Source organism: Rattus norvegicus, chromosome 9, assembly GCF_021556685.1.
Source record: "Rattus norvegicus strain SHRSP/BbbUtx chromosome 9, alternate assembly SHRSP_T2T, whole genome shotgun sequence".
In the NCBI taxonomy this organism is placed as follows: Eukaryota; Metazoa; Chordata; class Mammalia; order Rodentia; family Muridae; genus Rattus; species Rattus norvegicus.
The window spans coordinates 25,044,566-25,061,908 of NC_141542.1; the positions used below are offsets into that span (position 1 = coordinate 25,044,566).

Consider the following 17,343-nt stretch of genomic DNA (forward strand, 5'->3'; position numbering starts at 1 on the left):
ATATTTGAAGAAAACCATAGGCTTACAATTCTCTGTTTCCTGACTGGCTTTTTTTGATTCGAAGCTCAAAATACCATTTTGTTGTTGTTGATTTTTAGTTGGATATTTTTCATTTCGAATTCAAATGTTATTCCTTCCTTGTTTTCCAGAAATAAGTCTGAATACCATTGCCCTCCCCCTCTGCTATAAAGGTATTCCCTTCACCATCCATCCACTTTCCCAGCCTAGGCGGGACCAAGGGCTGTTCATTCCATTTGTGCCCAAGAAGACCATCCTCTGATACACATGCAGATGAGGCCATGGCACAGTCCCTGTATAGTGGTTGGGTAGTGGTTTAGTCTCTGGGATCTCTGCTTGGCAGGCATGGTTGTTCTTATGGGGTTGCAAGTCCCTTCAGCTCTTTCAATCTTTCTGTAATTCCTCCAACTGAGGTCCAGTTCTCAGTTCAATGGTTTGCTGCTAGCATTTGCCACTGTATTTGACATGATCTGGCTGTGCCTCTCAGGAGACATCTATATCCACTTCCTATCAGCCTGCACTTCTTTAAGCTTCATCCACCTTATCTAGTTTGAAGGCTGTATATGTATAGGCCACATGTGGGGTAGACTCTGAATGGCCATTCCTCTAGGCTCTGTTTTAAACTTTGCATCCCTATCCCTTCAATAGAGATTCTTCTTCTCCTTTAAAGGAAGGAGTGAAGAATCAGCATTTTGGTCATCCTTCCTGAATTTCATTTGGTTTGTTAATCTTGGTGAATTCGAGCATTTGGGCTAATATCCACTTATCAATGAGTGCATACCATGTGTGTGTTTCTGTCATTGAGTTAACTCACTCAGGATGATATGTTTTAGTTCGTTCTCTTTGCCTATGAATTTCATGAAGTCATTGTTTTTGATATCTCTGTAGTACTCCATTGTGTAGATGTACCACACTTTCTGTTTCCATTCCTCTGTTGAAGGGCATCTGGGATCTTTTCCTTTTCTGACGATTATAAATAAGGCTGCTATGAGCATAGTGGAGCATGTGCCTTGTTGTATGTTGGAGTATCTTTTGGGTATATGAGAAAGAGAGGTATAGCTGGGTCCTCAGCTAGTGCAATGTCTAATTTTCTGAGGAACCTCCAGACTGATATCCAGAATGGTTGTACCAGTCTGCAATCTCACCAACAATGGAGGAGTGTTCCTCTTTCTCACATCCGTGCAAGCATCTTCTATAGCCTGAGTGTTTGATCTTAGCCATTCAGACTGGTGTGAGGTGGAATCTCAGGGTTGTTTTGATTTGCATTTCCCACATAACTAAAGATGTTGAACATTTCTTTTGGTGCTTCTCAGCCACTCCATATTCCTCAGCTATGAATTCTTTGTTTAGCTCTGAACTGCAATTTTTAATAGGATTATTAGTCTCCCTGCAGTCCAACTTCATGAGTTCTTGTATATTTTGGATATTAGCCCTCTATCAGTTGTAGGATTAGTAAAGGTCTTTTCCCAATCTGTTGGTTGCTGTTTTGTCCTAACCACAGCGTCCTTTGTCTTACAGAAGCTTTGTAGCTTTATGAGGTCCCATTTGTCTACTCTTGATCTTAGAGCATAAGCCATTCGTGTTTTGTTCAGGAAATTTTTTCCAGTGTCCATGTGTTCAAGATTCTTCCCCGCTTTTGCTTCTATTAGTTTGAGTGATCTGGTTTGATGTAGAGGTCCTTGATCCACCTGGACTTAAGCTTTACACAGGGCAATAAGAAGAGGATGATTTGTACTCCTCCATATGCTGACCTCCATTTGAACCAGCACCCTTTGCTAAAAATGCTATCCTTTTTCCACTGGATGCTTTTGTCTCCTTTGTCAAAAATCAAGGGACCATAGGTGTGCTGGTTCATTTCTGGGTCTGCAGTTCTATTCCCCTGGTCTATCTTCCTGTCTCTGTACCAATACCATACAGTTTTATCACTAATGCTCTGTAAACTGCTTGAGTTCAGGGATGGTGATTCCCAGGGAAGTCCTTTTATTGTTGAGGATAGTTTTAGCTATCCTGCATTACTTGTTATTCCAAATGAATTTGCAAATTGTTCTGTCTAACCCTATGAAGAATTGGAATCGAATTTTGATGGAGAGTGCATTGCAACTGTAGGTCACTTTGGGAAAATGGCCATTTTTACTATCTTCATACTGCCAAGCCATGAATATGGGAGATCTTTCCATTTTCTGAGACCTTCTTCAATTTCTTTCTTCATATCATGAAGTTCTTGTCACACAGATCTTTCACTTGTTTGATAAAAGTCACACTGAGGTATTTTTATATGATTTTTATATGATTTTATATGATATAGATATTTATTATGAAAGGTATCATTTCCCTAATTTCTTTCTCAGCTTGTTTATCTTTTGTGTAGAGGAAGGCTACTGATTTGTTTGAGTTAATTTTATACCCAGCCACTTTGCTGAAGTTGTTTATCAGGCTTAGGAGTTCTCTGTTGTAACTTTTGGGGTGTCCCATGTATACTACCCTATCCTCTGCAACAGTGATATTTTGACTTCTTCCTTTCCAATCTGAATCCTTTTGACCTCCCTTTGTTGTCTGAGTTCTGGCTAATGCTGGGGACAACATACAATGGAGACATCTCAGTAGCCCGCAGTAGCTTTTTGTAAAAACTGGTTGTTTCCATTTCTCCAAACCTTAGCCCTGGACAACGGCTGTATAGATTTCATTTGTGTGTGACTGCCTATCAGTTGGCCTTGGTGTGCACAATTATAGTATTATATCTGACTTTCCTACTTCTTTCTCCTTCTGCTCTGGTGAATTCTGTGAAACTAGATGTTCCTTGATGTTATGATTCTTAGACAATTGGAAATTGATGCATAGGGGCACAGCACAGCACAGCCCTAGTGGCCCAGGTGGATACTGTGTATTCTCATCTTGGAAAAAATGTAATAACTGCAGAATTGTAGTTCTAGATTAGGGTTTGACTTGCAAAGACAGCTTGAAGAAAATAAGAGAAAATGAATTAGAGCCAACATTGGAACCCTAAGAAACGAAAAAGTTATTGAAGTTAGGAAGTAAGTTTTACATAATATTATAGACTGGTTAAGGAAGTATAGAATATATAAAATAATATACTAGTAAACTAAGTCTAACTACTGGAACCCTTATGAGAGTCATTGTGTGCAAGGAACAGAACGCTAGTGGAATTAGTGTGCTAAGGGTTACCTTGATTCTTTCTGGCCACTGCCTGGCAGTTTTGCCTATGTCATTTATCATTAGAGTGTCACAGGAAAATGCAATTAGCTGATCTCGGAGCTTTGGACTCTGAAGTATAAAAGTAAAGAGTTAAAGTTTAAATAATGATAAGTTTACAATTATTATTATTATATTGGCCACAGGCCTGGGTATAGGGCAAGCCTGAAACTTTGGAGAACAGTTGTAATTCTTAGTTCTTGGTGAGATGTAGTCATTCTTTGCATTTGATTTGGCAATGATTATAAAAGCTCTTTTTTCTACCTGCTTTTGGATTATTAATAACTACAGAACATGTGAAGAGTAAATGAGAGAGTGCATGAGGGAGTGAATGAGAGAGTAAATCACAGAGCAAATGTAAGAACAAATATGAGAGCCAGGGAGAGAGCATAAGAGGAGAATGTGAAAATGAGTGAGGAGAGAATGTGAGGTGTTTATGAAGACTGTGTGTGTGCGTGACAGGAGAGTGCATGTGCTGTGTGTGAGATATGTATGAGGTGTGTATGAAGATTGTGTGTGTGCGTGAAAGGAGAGTGCATGTGGTGTGTGTGAGATATGTATGAGGTGTGTATGAAGAGTGTGTGTGAGAATGAAAGGGTAATGAACAGACGTGTGCATGATTGTGGGAGTTTGAGAAAAGAAAACTGCAATAAAAAAGGCAGAGTGCACAAAAGAATGCAGAGTGTGTGCAGCCTCAAGCTGAGAGAGAGAGAGAGAGAGAGAGAGAGAGAGAGAGAGAGAGAGAGAGAATAACTTTAGGCCTTGAAGTTGCCTGTTGAAAGGAGAATTATATGAATTCTAGGTTTGGAGATACAAAATTAAAAGAATAAACCCCAAAAGGCCACAGATACAAAATTAAAAGAATAAACCCCAAAAGGCCACAGACCGAGGGCTAAGCCCTATAGCCAGGACTAGCAGGCCATAAAGATAAAGGAGCACAGGAAACACTGTCTAGGCAGGACTGGCAAGCCATAAAGATAAGGAAAGGAATGCAGAACAGACCAGGAGTACCGGATCTGACTCACAGGCCACCTGGCAGGAAGAGATAAGCCCCCAGCCCCCGACATCCAGGACGCCCCAAACCTGCCAATGTGTGTAGCTATACCTTATTACCTCATCATGTGAAATAGCCAATCATATGTGAACATGTCTATGTGCCTCGTTTGAATCCACCAATCCCCGTAACTATGCATCTGCTTCTGTATGCCCGCTTCTGCTTCCCCAATCCCTATAAAAGCCCCATGCTGGAGCTGCTGGGCGCGCAAGTCCTCCGAAGAGACTGTGTGCCCGCAGGTACCTGTGTTTTCCAATAAACCCTCTTGCTGAGTGCATCCGAGTGGACTCGGCTCGGTCATTGGGCGCTTGGGACTCCTCCTGCGGGAAAGGTCCTCTCTGGGGGTCTTTCATTATGGGGGCTCGCCCGGGGTTTGGAGACCCTCTGCCCAGAGATCACCGACCACCCACCGGGAGGTAAGCCGGCCGGCGTTTGTCTTGTCTGTTGTGTCTTGTCCTGTGAATGATCGATCAATAGGCTCAGATCTGGGGACTATCTGGGCGGGCCAGAGAAGGAGCTGACGAACTGGACTTCTCCCCCACAGCCCTGGAAGACGTTCCAAGGGTGGTTGGTGGAGAGGGAGATCCGGATCCGTGGCACCTCCGTCCGTTTTCGGAGGGATCCGCACCCTTGATGACTCCGTCTGAATTTTATTGGAGTAGAGGATCCAAGACCCTCGCTGACTCCGTCTGAATTCTTGGTTTCAGTTTGGTACCGAAGCCACTCAGCGCGTCTGTTTGTTACTTGTTTGACTGTTGGAATTGTTTGTCTTCTTTGTGACCTGACTGTGGTTTTCTGGACGTGTTGGTGTCTGTTAGTGTCTTTTTGACTTTTGTTTCGTGTTTGAATTTGGACTGACGACTGTGTTTAAAATCTTGGACTGATGACTGTGTTTGAAATCATGAAACGGTTTGCTTTGTTCGTCAAAGAGTTTTACTTGGTCCCCTTAATGCTTGGTAAGTAAGAAACTTAATTTTATAGACCCCGCTCTAGTGGCGGTGTGTTGGTTGATAGCCAACGTTAATTTTTTAAAACATAGTGTTTTATCTGTGCTTGTGCTCCCAACACACAGTAGGGGGGAGCGAAACTAGCTGCGGAGCTGCTGCAGCGAGGATGGGGACTTCTCAAGTCTCACCCAATTTTTCTGGCTCTTCAGGAGCTGTTTAAAAGGAAAAGGCTTAAGATAAAAAGAAACACTACAGAGAGATTTCTTAGTGAATTGCTACACCTTGGTTTGCGATCTCTGGGAATCTCACGGTGGACAGCTGAGATAAGCTAGAGAAAGATTTAAATTTTGCTTGGGAGCAAAGAATCTTAAAGGCGGAGTTTCAGCCGGTATGACACTTAGTGCGTAGCTGCCTAAAAGATCAGAAATGCTGTCAACAGGCTATAAAAAAAAAAAAGGGACAGGCTGTGTTAGAAATGCTACAGGAAGAATGATCTAAAAAGGCTGAGAGCTAGGTGGGGCTATAAGGAAAACACACAGTAGGAGAGCGCTCATTTAGAGAAGTTCTTTAAGGAAGCCTGCCTTATCTGCTGTCTTTATTCCAAGGGAGGAGTCAGTCTCCAGCACAAAATTACTTGGCGGTGGCCAAGGTCAGAATTAATGTTTTCTTTTCCATGGACCTTTAACCCAGTGAGACAGTTTGGTAAAGGGCTGCTACTGAGGTCCTGATAGCCCCAGGTGAACTGGTTACGATTCTTTTTTCAGCCACCTGGCATCTAGCAACCAGGTTCTAACCATCTCTCCATCCTTTTGTTATTAGTTGTTACTAGAAGCCTAGTGTCATTTGGAGGCTGGTTCTCTTGAGAGGCAAAGCCACCAAGCTGACACTGAAGGGAGGTAGGTACTCCTTAAGGGAAAATCTAAGCCCAGAGAGACAGCTGGTAACAGCTAGGCTGCCTCTCTGCTCACCTTTCTGTTTCATAGACAAAGCTTGTGCTTATATTTACAGTGGCCTTTTTGTCCAAAAAAAGGCCTCCTGGTTTAGCTGTGTGACTAAATGCTATTTGTCCTCTTCAGTAGACCACTCTCCTCTAGATTCCCTTCTTGTTTTCTCACCATCCCATGTGAGATGCTTGTTAGTAACTGTTACAGATCTTCTTTACCACCGAGGAAAGACAGAACCCTGCTAGAGGCCAGAAAGAATGTTCCAGACAGGGATAGAAAGCCCTTGCTTCTGCCTGCTCTCTTCAGATGCCTGAAGGTAGGGAGTGCTCCAGGTCTGCCGCCAGGCTCCAAGGGTGGGTCTCCTAGGGGCTGGAAAATGCCCCACCAATCTGGCTAAGATAAGGAAAGGGTATGAAGAGAAATTTACAGAAATTTGAAGGGTTAAGCTAAGTTGCTCAGAGTTAGTATAAGTTACAGAGAAAGTAAGGTTAAACAAAGAGAAAGAGAAAAAGAAGGTAAAAAGAGCAGAAAGCTAGGGAAGAAAAGAGACAAAAAGAAGAGGAAGCTAGAGAGCTAAAGAGAGATAAAAGACAAGAGAGGAACATATACTGGCCACAGTAGTTAGGGAACCTAGGAAGACAGTACCTGGCAACAGAAGAGAGTTCCTGGCTAAAGATCAGTGTGCCTAATGCAAAGAAAAAAAAAGACACTGGGTCAGGGACTGCCCCAGAAAGAACAAGAGGAGACACTGGAGAGCCTCTCGGTCCTGGAGTGCTGGCTATGTGCAGAGATAGGAGGGAAGCCTGCCCAGTTGTTTTATGGATTCAGGGACCCAATGCTCTGTGCTCCTATGCTCCAGTGGGCCAGTATCCAAAGACCTTGGGTACAGGGGCCTACTGGCAACAAACAATACTTATGGACTGCCCGAAGAACAGTGGACCTTGGCGTGGGCCGGGTAACCCACTAGTTCATAGTCATCCCTGACTGCCCCTATCCCTTGCTCATGAGAAAATTGCTCTCCAAATTGGCTTGCGTGGGCTGAAATCGCTGGGTGAGGCCATGTGTATGCATATCTGCAGACTGTGTATGTGGAGCTTAAGATCTGTCTCAGTGCACCAGTACCTGATGCTGGGAGATGAATGGCTTAGTGCTGTTCTGCTTGGAACACATCGCTCCTGCCAGCCGGGCACTAACAATTATCACCCAATCCAGGACTTAAACTGTGATAGAGTGGCTGATGTTTTGCCTTTGAATAGAGTGTCCCAAAAGATGGGACCACTGGTCAGCTGCCATGGACTAGATTCTCCACCTGTTGGGGGCAATCTGGTCACCTTGCTGCCCAATCCTGACCTGGAGCCACCACAGCACGAGTGTCAAGCACTGGCAGAAGCCCATGGGTGAAGGAAAGACCTCTGCGACTGGCTGACTGACCCCTGCTGAAAGCCGAGGCTACCTTGTCCACAGACGAGAACAGTTCTCTTCATGAAGGTCAGAGATAAGTGGGTGCTGCCATGGTGGACAACACAATGTCATCTAGGATGGCTGAACTTCAACCCCCCAGTACATCAGTGCCGCAGATGCCTTTGCCATCTCTTGGATGCCCTGGTGAAGCCAACAACTGTGAGTACTATTCATTGCTCAGGATATCAGGAGGGAAGACGATTCAGTGGCATTGGGCAGTAACAAAGCAGATAAAGTGGCTCGGGAAATGGCTATGCAGGAGCCTATCCTGGTTGCAGGCCTGCAAGAGACAGCCACTGAGAACTAGGATCGGACTAAGGGATGGCCTCACTTAGAATGTAAAACAGAAGAAAAGGCCCAAATTGCTTAAACGGAAAAAAAAAAAAAAAAAAAAAAAAGACAATGACGCACTTGAGGGGAAAGCTATACTCCCCAGAGAACAAAGAAAAGACTCACTTTCCCAAATACAGAAATGGACTCATTTAGGAGATAAAAAAAATTTGTCCAAGTAGGTAAGTGTATGTAACAGACTTTAAGATCTTAGCCAGAGAGACAGTAGAAAGTATAAGGTATGTCAATAAGTGAATGCTTAGCAAGCAAACAGGGCAAAGAGACCTAGAGAGTTTAGTGAAAAGTCGAAGTGAACTTCACTGAGATAAAACCAGAAAAATATAATCACAAGTATCTCCTAGTGCTTGTAGATACTTTTTCAGGAATAGATAGAAGCTTTCCTCACCAAACGAGAGACGGCCTCTGCAATCATCAAGAAGATACTGGAAGAAATCTTCCCCAGGTCTGGAATGCCCAAGGTAATCTGGTCAGACAACGGCCCTACTTTCGTTGCCAAGGTAAGCCAGGGTGTGGCCAAGTATTTAGAGGTCGATTGGAAATTACATTGTATTTACAGACCTCAAAGTTCAGGACAGGTAGAGTAAATAAATAGAACTCTAAAAGAGACCCTGACCAAATTGACCATGGAGACTGGCACAGACTGGGTGGCACTCCTTCCTTCTTGCTCTCTTCAGAGCAAGAAATACCCCTTCCAGATTCAGCCTTACCCCCTTTGAGATCTTTTATGGGGCCTCAGTTCCCCTGACTCTATTAGATGATGTTACTGAACCAACATGTCATAGTGCCATAGTAATAATGATTTGTGTGCCAGGCTAAAAGACCTACAGGTGATACAGAAAGAAATCTGCTCACAGCTGACAGCAGCCTATGCCCTGGAGACCCCTGAGACATCTCATCAGTTCCAGGTCGGAAGCAGCTACACTGAGCCCAGACACTCGAGCCTCGCTGGAAAGGACTGTACCTGGTGCTGCTGACCACCCTGACAGCCGTCAATTCTCAGCCCTCACCAGCCACATACTATCTGTTGGGGCTGAGAGCTGAGACCTAGAGGGACACTCAGATCTTCAAAAAGCTCCCTAGACTTACACATCAGATAAGTGGATACATCAGAAACTGACTGGGAGGTTGCTATAATGCTCACTTGAGGAGTGTGCTTTAGAAACAAGAATTTCATGTTTGCCCTCGTTCCATCGGGATAGGTGTGGAAATAGGCTTGATTTCTATTGCAAATGATGTAACATTGCATATGTTAGTACTCCTAACACTTCTTGGGACTGTGCCTCAGGGATCACAACCTGTATGAGTTTAGAAGTTCTGAAAGACAGTCATGACCTTGGTGTATAGGTTCAGATAGTGTCCAGATTGGAATCCTGATGCTAAAGACTTAGTAAGACACAAAAAAGAGGAGTTGAGAATTACTTAGGGCTAAGGCTATCTAGGTGCTGCAAGGGCAGCACAAGGACATCTGCTGTTGCAATACAAGGCTTATAGAGAATTAAAAACTACCATTGACTCAGATATAAAAAGAGGGTAGGACTTTTTAGCTGACCTCCAAGAATACCTAACCTCCCTCTCAGAGGTAGTCCTTCAGAATAGGAGAAGATTAGACCTGATATTCCTTAAAGGAGTCTGTGTGCTACACTGAAAGAAGAATGTTGCTTCTATGTAGACCATTTCAGGAGTAATTAAAGACTCCATGAATAAATTTAGAGAAAGGTTAGATAAAAGACAGAGAGACAGAGAAGCACATCAGGAATGGTTCGAGAGCTGGGTTAGTAGATCTCCTTGGACAACTACTCTGATATCTTCCCTTATGGGACCCTTCTTAGTTTTGCTTCTTCTTCTGATTATAGGTCCATGTATGTTAAAGAAACTAGTTAATAGGCTTGACTCCTACAAAAAGATAGAGACGCTTAACAAGGTTGGTTTGAGTCTTGGTTCACTCGGTCTCCCTGGATGACTACCCTACTCTCTGCTACAGCTGGGCCATTATTAATAATTTTCTTGGTTTTAGTTTCTGGACCCTGTGTGACTGAGACAACAGTACCAGTCAGTTAGGACAACTGGGGAGGCCAAATACAAGACTTGATATCAAAATTCTAAGATTAGAATTATTTAGTAGAAGGAGAAGGGAATGAAAGGAGAATTATATGAATTCTAGGTTTGGAGATACAAAATTAAAAGAATAAACCCCAAAAGGCCACAGATACAAAATTAAAAGAATAAACCCCAAAAGGCCACAGACCGAGGGCTAAGCCCTACAGCCAGGACTAGCAGGCCATAAAGATAAAGGAGCACAGGAAACACTGTCTAGGCAGGACTGGCAAGCCATAAAGATAAGGAAAGGAATGCAGAACAGACCAGGAGTACCGGATCTGACTCACAGGCCACCTGGCAGGAAGAGATAAGCCCCCAGCCCCCGACATCCAGGACGCCCCAAACCTGCCAATGTGTGTAGCTATACCTTATTACCTCATCATGTGAAATAGCCAATCATACATGAACATGTCTATGTGCCTCGTTTGAATCCACCAATCCCCGTAACTATGCATCTGCTTCTGTATGCCCGCTTCTGCTTCCCCAATCCCTATAAAAGCCCCATGCTGGAGCTGCTGGGCGCACAAGTCCTCCGAAGAGACTGTGTGCACGCAGGTACCTGTGTTTTCCAATAAACCCTCTTGCTGATTGCATCCGAGTGGACTCGGCTCGGTCATTGGGCGCTTGGGACTCCTCCTGAGGGAAAGGTCCTCTCTGGGGGTCTTTCACTGTCAGTTTGTACCCAAAGAGTCGTCTGTGGATATGTATTATGTGCCTTCCAGATATTCCTGCTTCCAGGTGAGAACTCTGATCCTGTGAGAGGCCAGGAAAGTCTGACAGAATGGCTGCAACCCTGAGGGCAGAGGATAAAATATTTGGCTTAGACCTCCTAATTTATCTTTTCACCTGAAGCCTTATTATTAAATTTTCTTACTGGAATAGGACTACGATCCTGGTGAGGGTCTTCTCTCTTGGATACTGAATCATTTCTTCGTTGTCACAGACTGTTTGAGCTTACTCCAGTCACTGGGAGTTATTCACACCTTCAAATTTGCTGAACTTTTCAGTTTCTAACATTTGTGGCAAACTGAGTAAAAAAGCAATGAATGTTGAGCACTTCGCTGGGGTCCAGTGCATATGGAGCTATGGGTGTATGGATATGGTAAGTCCCTAGGAGTTACTCTAAGAAAGTAGGACTGTGCTCTTAGGACCCCTGCGTGACCTCACTTCACTTTGCCAGCTTTGTGGGCTTCTACACTGCTGGTCTGAGAAGAACTGAAAACTAATGAAATAGATGTGTAGCTTCCCATTACCTTTGTCATTGTTAGGATATTAGTAGGAGAGGTTTGATTGAAATATACTCTCAAAAATATTAACAAAACCACTGCCTCTTGTGTACCATCTGGATGAAGTACCAAGTTCACAGACAGTTCTTCACAAACTTCTCAAAGCCAGCAAACTGGAGCATGAAGAAAGCCAAGTCCAAGGCATTCAAAACCAGCATCCTCACCAATGCCCCCAGGAAAGGCTTTGGTAAAAGACGGGAGGTACTGAGACAGTTGGCCCTCATACACTCAGAGAAGACTGTGCCAGGAGAATTGGGGAAGGATTGTGGGAGAGAGTAATTAAGTATCAGTAGTCAGTGAGCAGAACGTAAAGTGAAAAAGAAAAAATATATAAATAGAAATAAAATAAAGGTCTTTAACAAAATGGGACACAATGTATTGCTGAACTAACTGTACTGTGTGTACACTTGCACATGCTTTAACATGTAGAGAGACTAGATGTGATAAAGTAGGATGCCCTTGTCGTTTACATATACTATGTACAAAGCAAAGATAAATGAAGTGGATAACATGCAGATCACAGATCCATTGTTCCCTCCCATGTATGTGACTCTGCTTCCCTTTATCAGGACTGTGGAGGCCTCCTCTCATCCAGGTCTCAGGGCTCAAGCAAAATGCAGTCCCCTATGATCTCTGGCCAAGTGCTCTTGTCTTCCCAAAATTACTCTGCCTCAGGCTGCAGAGGCACTGAAGGGCCAGCCTTCACCTTCAAGGTGCAACCACTCTTTCAGTCTTTCCAGGCTCTCTGTTACTCAACTGAAGGTTTCAGCAGAGGCCTTTCATCTCAATAACAGAAGCTTACCTAATCCAAAACATTGGGAAGCCATCCTACACTCCTGATTGCCTGCTTACCTGAGACCAAATTACATAGCTCTCCTCTTTATGCCTGTTTCCCTGATTTGAAAGTAAATATTGTGTTCATCTGTGGCATCGGTGGTAAGAATAAAATCCTTAACATTAATAAGAGGACCATGCAGAGCATGGCTTTACATTCTATATACAAATTGAATAGCTAGAGGGAATTACCAAAGAAAACAATAAGAATCCTAACAACAATTACAGAAATTATGAAATGAAATAAAACAAAAACAAAAGCAAAAACAAAAATACCTTGTGGGTGCTGGTATTAAAGGCATGTATTAACTCTGACCAGCTTTTAGGTATTTCCAATAAAAAGCAAACAAACAAACAAACAAACAGCCTTATTACAGTTGCAGCAGGTGCAGGAGAGAAAGCTGGGAGATATCCTGTGCTGCTGCCCCCATGCTGTGATTCTGCAGCAACAACTACCTTGGGAATAGGAACCTGTATGCAGTGGGATCCCTTGCTGGGCCTGTCATCTCAAAAATAGGGACTTCCCTAATCCAAAACCTTGGAATCCAGTTTACTTCAGGCCAGGAATGAAGTCAACCATCATTAGGGAAAGAGCAAGGGGAAAATTACATAGGAAAAAATATGTGCCTTAATCAGAAAAGATCCTCAACTTCTTTTTTTTTTTTCAGTTTTATTGACTTTTATTGTGATTGGTCTCCAAGTGCACATAACAGAATAACAATCATGGCATTAGAAAGTTTCCTAGTAATAGCAGAAATGTATGAGAAAGTTTTCCCATAATGGTAGGCTAGCCAAGTAACTGTTACCTATGCCTTAACAACATTTTACCTAGGCCTTAACATTTTACCTAGGCTTTAACACTTATGGTAAAAGTAATTTCTAGAAAGTGAGCTCTGGTATGGTTTAATGTCCTCAAGGAACTGTAGATAGCTTATTTCTGCATCTGATAATACTTTAGAAATGACTAATTTTCCATAAATTTAAGGGGAAAAAACCTTCCAAAACTTCTGACATCTTCCTGAGCCAAAGATGTTGAAAATGAAGTGGAAGAAGTAACTTTCTCCTTCTCTCAGGTGATCCTCAACTTCTAAGGCCTTCACAATCTCCACCCCTCTCTTCTGAGCTGTGCATAGAGATGTTGTATAACTCCAGATGGTAGGAAAAGGCAGAGTTCTTCCCAGAAAAGTCATATATGATTTTCACCCTGACATCTGTGAGGTGAGGTGGCATCGTATCACAGAGTCAGCTCACCCGGGATAAGGACACAGAAGCCACAGATGACAATGCCAATGGACTCCCTCCTGAACTTATGGACCCATTAAAATTGAGGTTTAGCCTAACCTTAGGCCATTCCACTCCCTGCCCATCCACCTGATTTTTATGTTTGCTATGAGCAAAAGATCAGAGTGGAGCCCCAAATATCCTCATGATAGGACTTGGAAATTCAGGAAGAATGATATTGGAGAAGGGATGGCTATGTGGTTACAATGTCGTAACTGGGTTCTGACCAGGAACCTCGTCCTTAGCCAATGGAGACTTTAAGGCCGGGCCTCCTGCTTGTTCCAGTGCAGGCTAAGCCTTCAGGGTCAGGCCAGCTCCTGAGCCCCACACAGGGCTGCCTGCATACCCTTGTGACTGCATTAGAGCCAGAGTGCTCTCTGCCCAATCCCCTTCTCTCCTCTTTGTCACAGCCATGGTCCCCAAGAGCACTTGTCAAACACCTTTATACATCTATCTCTATCTCAAGGTCAGGTTCCCAGAGAATCAATCCCCATAGCTGACCATAAATGAGTATTCTTTGTGGGTGTGTATATATAATGTTGTAGAACACAGAATAGGGATTCTTGGTGAAAGCTTCGTGGACATGTGTCTTTGCACTGGGATCTTTCCACATGATTTAGATATCCTTGCCATGAGGTCATTACCAGTCACCTTGCCACTTCAGTTTCGTTTTTCTTTTGGATGCTATCGCTGTTTGATGTAAGATCCAAGGCTGAACTTCCATACTGGGCTATGGTTTCAGACTTGCTTTACAGCCATATGGCCCTCGGGTTGTTTCCTCTTGATCCTAGAGGTTGATTAATCTTTGCAGCAAGGCTTCCAGTACTTGATAGGTACATGCTGTCAGAGCAGACTTATACAGAATTCATATGCTGGTCTTCCTCTGATGGTGCTTACCTTTGCCAAGTCCTCAAACAGGGCAGCGCTTGGAAAAAAAAAACCCTGCAGGCAAAGAAATCATATATGTGGGTCTACCCCTGGCTCCTTGAGAAATGACAGAGGATTATGGTCTTGGCTTACTGGTAGTCTTATCTCAAGACTAGGGAAGGGGACTCCAGAGAGCACTAAGCCTTCTCCTCATCCATCATAGTCTGTATAGCCTGTGGCTTTCATGTGGTCAGTGTGATGACCTTAAAATGTTCTAGGCATTTCTGCCATGTTCTGTCTCTATACCTAGACATGACCTCAGGTGTACAGTCACATTGGAAACATAAAAAGCCTTGCATCTGAATTGTGAATATCAATGTGTTTTATATCTAAAATACCACAATAATTGAGTGGCCATTGCTACAGTAAATATTATTAGGGGGTTTCTCCCCCACCTTAGATCATTTAGTTCCCAAATAAAAGACACAAAACTTTTAGATTTAGAATAAGCCTTAAAGTACTAGAGCTGGGCAGACATCAACCCTCTGTGCTATTTTTTCTGCTTCCCTGTCCATAACCCCGAGGTATTGCTTGCCATGCTCTGCCTGGGCCACTCCTGTTCTGACAGGCTGCCCCTCATGGTAATACACTCACGATCCACCTACCCTATGGGGTGGTGTCTCCTTCCTTCTCCTCCATGTCCTTTCCCTCTCCTCGTGGACCCTGCCTGAGCCCCCAGGCACAGGGAAACTTTGCTCTGTCCCCTCTCTTCTTCCAAGCCCATGTTGTAGGGATTTTATTAACCAATCAGGGATAACTTAGGAGGCAAAAAAAAGAAAGAAAGAAAGAAAGAAAATCTGGTATACATGAGGATCTCCTTGTCTTGGAGCAACCAGACCTTAGGGTACAGAATTTACCATTTGAATATACAGCAGCACAGACCAGACACCTTATAGTCTGATCTACTTTGTAGTTGGACTCAAAGCTTGGCTCTCACACCCATTGGATGTTCAACCCTGGAGAAGTTATTTTACCTTGTGTGACTCAATTCCCTTATCTGCACAGTGAGGATGATAACGAGTGTTAACTCACAGAGTTGTCTTGGGGACTGACGAGTTAATATATCTAGTATTTAAACATTAAACATCATCTACTTTGCCTAATTAATAAAAGTCTGTGGAAAGGGCAAAGTCATAAACCCAGAAGAACATTTGATTTGGAAACGGGGCCATACAACTACATCTAATAACAAATCGAGAATCAGGGAATGGTGGAAGACTAAGGCCAGAGAATTGGGAAATCAAGGCCAGCCTGGGCTGCATAATAAGATCGTATCTCAAAATATCAAGACAAGTCATGGTCATAGGAATACTAAATCAAGAAATAGCCATTGTAAAGAATTTACAAAAAGCAAAACAGTGGAGCAGAGTGGACGCTGTGTGTCAAATCCCTCTGCTGTCCATCTCTGGGACCAAGTATGCATCAGATCAGTGACAAGAATGGGGTGCTGAGAGCCTGGAGCAAAGGGATGCTGGCTGCATGGCCACATTTGAACAGTGCTAAAGCAGGACTAAATGCTAAGAAAAAAAGCCATCTGCAAAACATGTAAATTTTAATGTCCTCCAGAAAGGCAAAACCACAATAGTTTTACTGTTTCTCAAGCTGCTTGTGTCACCAATCTTTTAATATTGGTAAGGATGTGAAAAACTCTTCTGATGCAAACCAGTTGCCAATAAGAAGAGCAACCTCTGTCCTGACCAAGGTGACCTGGATGCTGTCAAATAGGCCGAGGCAGCCTGGACAGCCATCAGAGTCTGTTTAACACACAGATATCTGTCATTTCAAAACGGGGAAAATGAAGCCACACTTTTCCCCCCTTTAAGCAAAACCAAGAATACTCCAGCATTGAGGCTTACAAATAAAAATATGCCAAGAAACTTCATAGAATATGCATTTCTCTTGTGTGTGCTCCTGAGTGTGTGTGTTTTGTTTGTGTTTTGTGTGTGTTTTGTGTGTGTGTATGTGTGAGTGTGTGTATGTGTGAGTGTGTGTGTGCGAGTGTATGTTTTGTGTGCATGTGTGTATGTCTGTGTGTATGTGTGTGAATGTGTGTGAGAGTGTGTGTGTTTTGTGTGCATGTGTGTGTGTCTGTGTGTATGTGTGTGAGTGTTTGTGTGAGTGTGTGTTTTGTGTGCATGTGTGTGTGTGTGTGTGTGTGTGTGTCTGTGTGCACAAATGCTTCAATTATCTGCTATGGTGAATAGTATACCCAACTCAATTATGAAGGTTAGTATTAAGCTGTGAGTAGTATGTGGAGAGTGGTCACAAAGAATAATTAGGAGTCCTCTTCTGTTAAGTTGTCTGAGACTTCCAAATGCTGCATGCTGTGAGTGGGCCTCACATCTCAGCACACTAATTCTATTAAGTACAATTCCCGTGTGTTTTTCTTAAACAATTTTCTATGAAAACCTTTAATAATTTTTTCTCCCATTCATTTTTAGGGGGGCCAAGGGTCTTTGGGGTTTTTCTTTTCCTTTCTTATTTTAGGTCCAAAGGATTTTCTGTAGCCTTTAAGGAAGTCCTAGTTAGGACACTGGATCTGTATACTTTAGCGAATTAACCAGTTCACTGAGCACATTTTTTGTTTGTTTGGTTTCTGTTTTTCTTTTGAGATCTCACTGTGGGAGCAGAGGGAGCCCTGAGGAAGTGCAGCCCTGAGTGGATGTGTGTTATAAATCTGATATGACCATGCCATGGACCCAAAGCCATTTATCCATGGGGAAAGGCAAAGGCCCCCATACCCCTTGAGGCTCAGAGACATGACAAAGACTTCTCAGGATGGCATTGATAGTGTGTGCAGAAAAGTCTACTCTACCTTTCTCCCTGGCCCCATCTGGATATTTACAGCCTGAAGACTGCTCCCTGCAGAGACTGCTCCTACTGAGATTAGCTAAATCTGCCCCTTCTCAGTTACATATGCATAGTCCTCCCCT

General features: G+C 43.3%; 1 protein-coding gene across 1 annotated transcript in view; it reads left to right on the top strand.

The window, feature by feature from the left end:
• The window catches only part of LOC148003583 (disks large homolog 5-like), a 61,623-nt gene that overhangs the window by 19,416 nt on the left and 24,864 nt on the right, over nt 1-17,343 (top strand). The gene's annotated exons all lie outside the window — the stretch shown is intronic.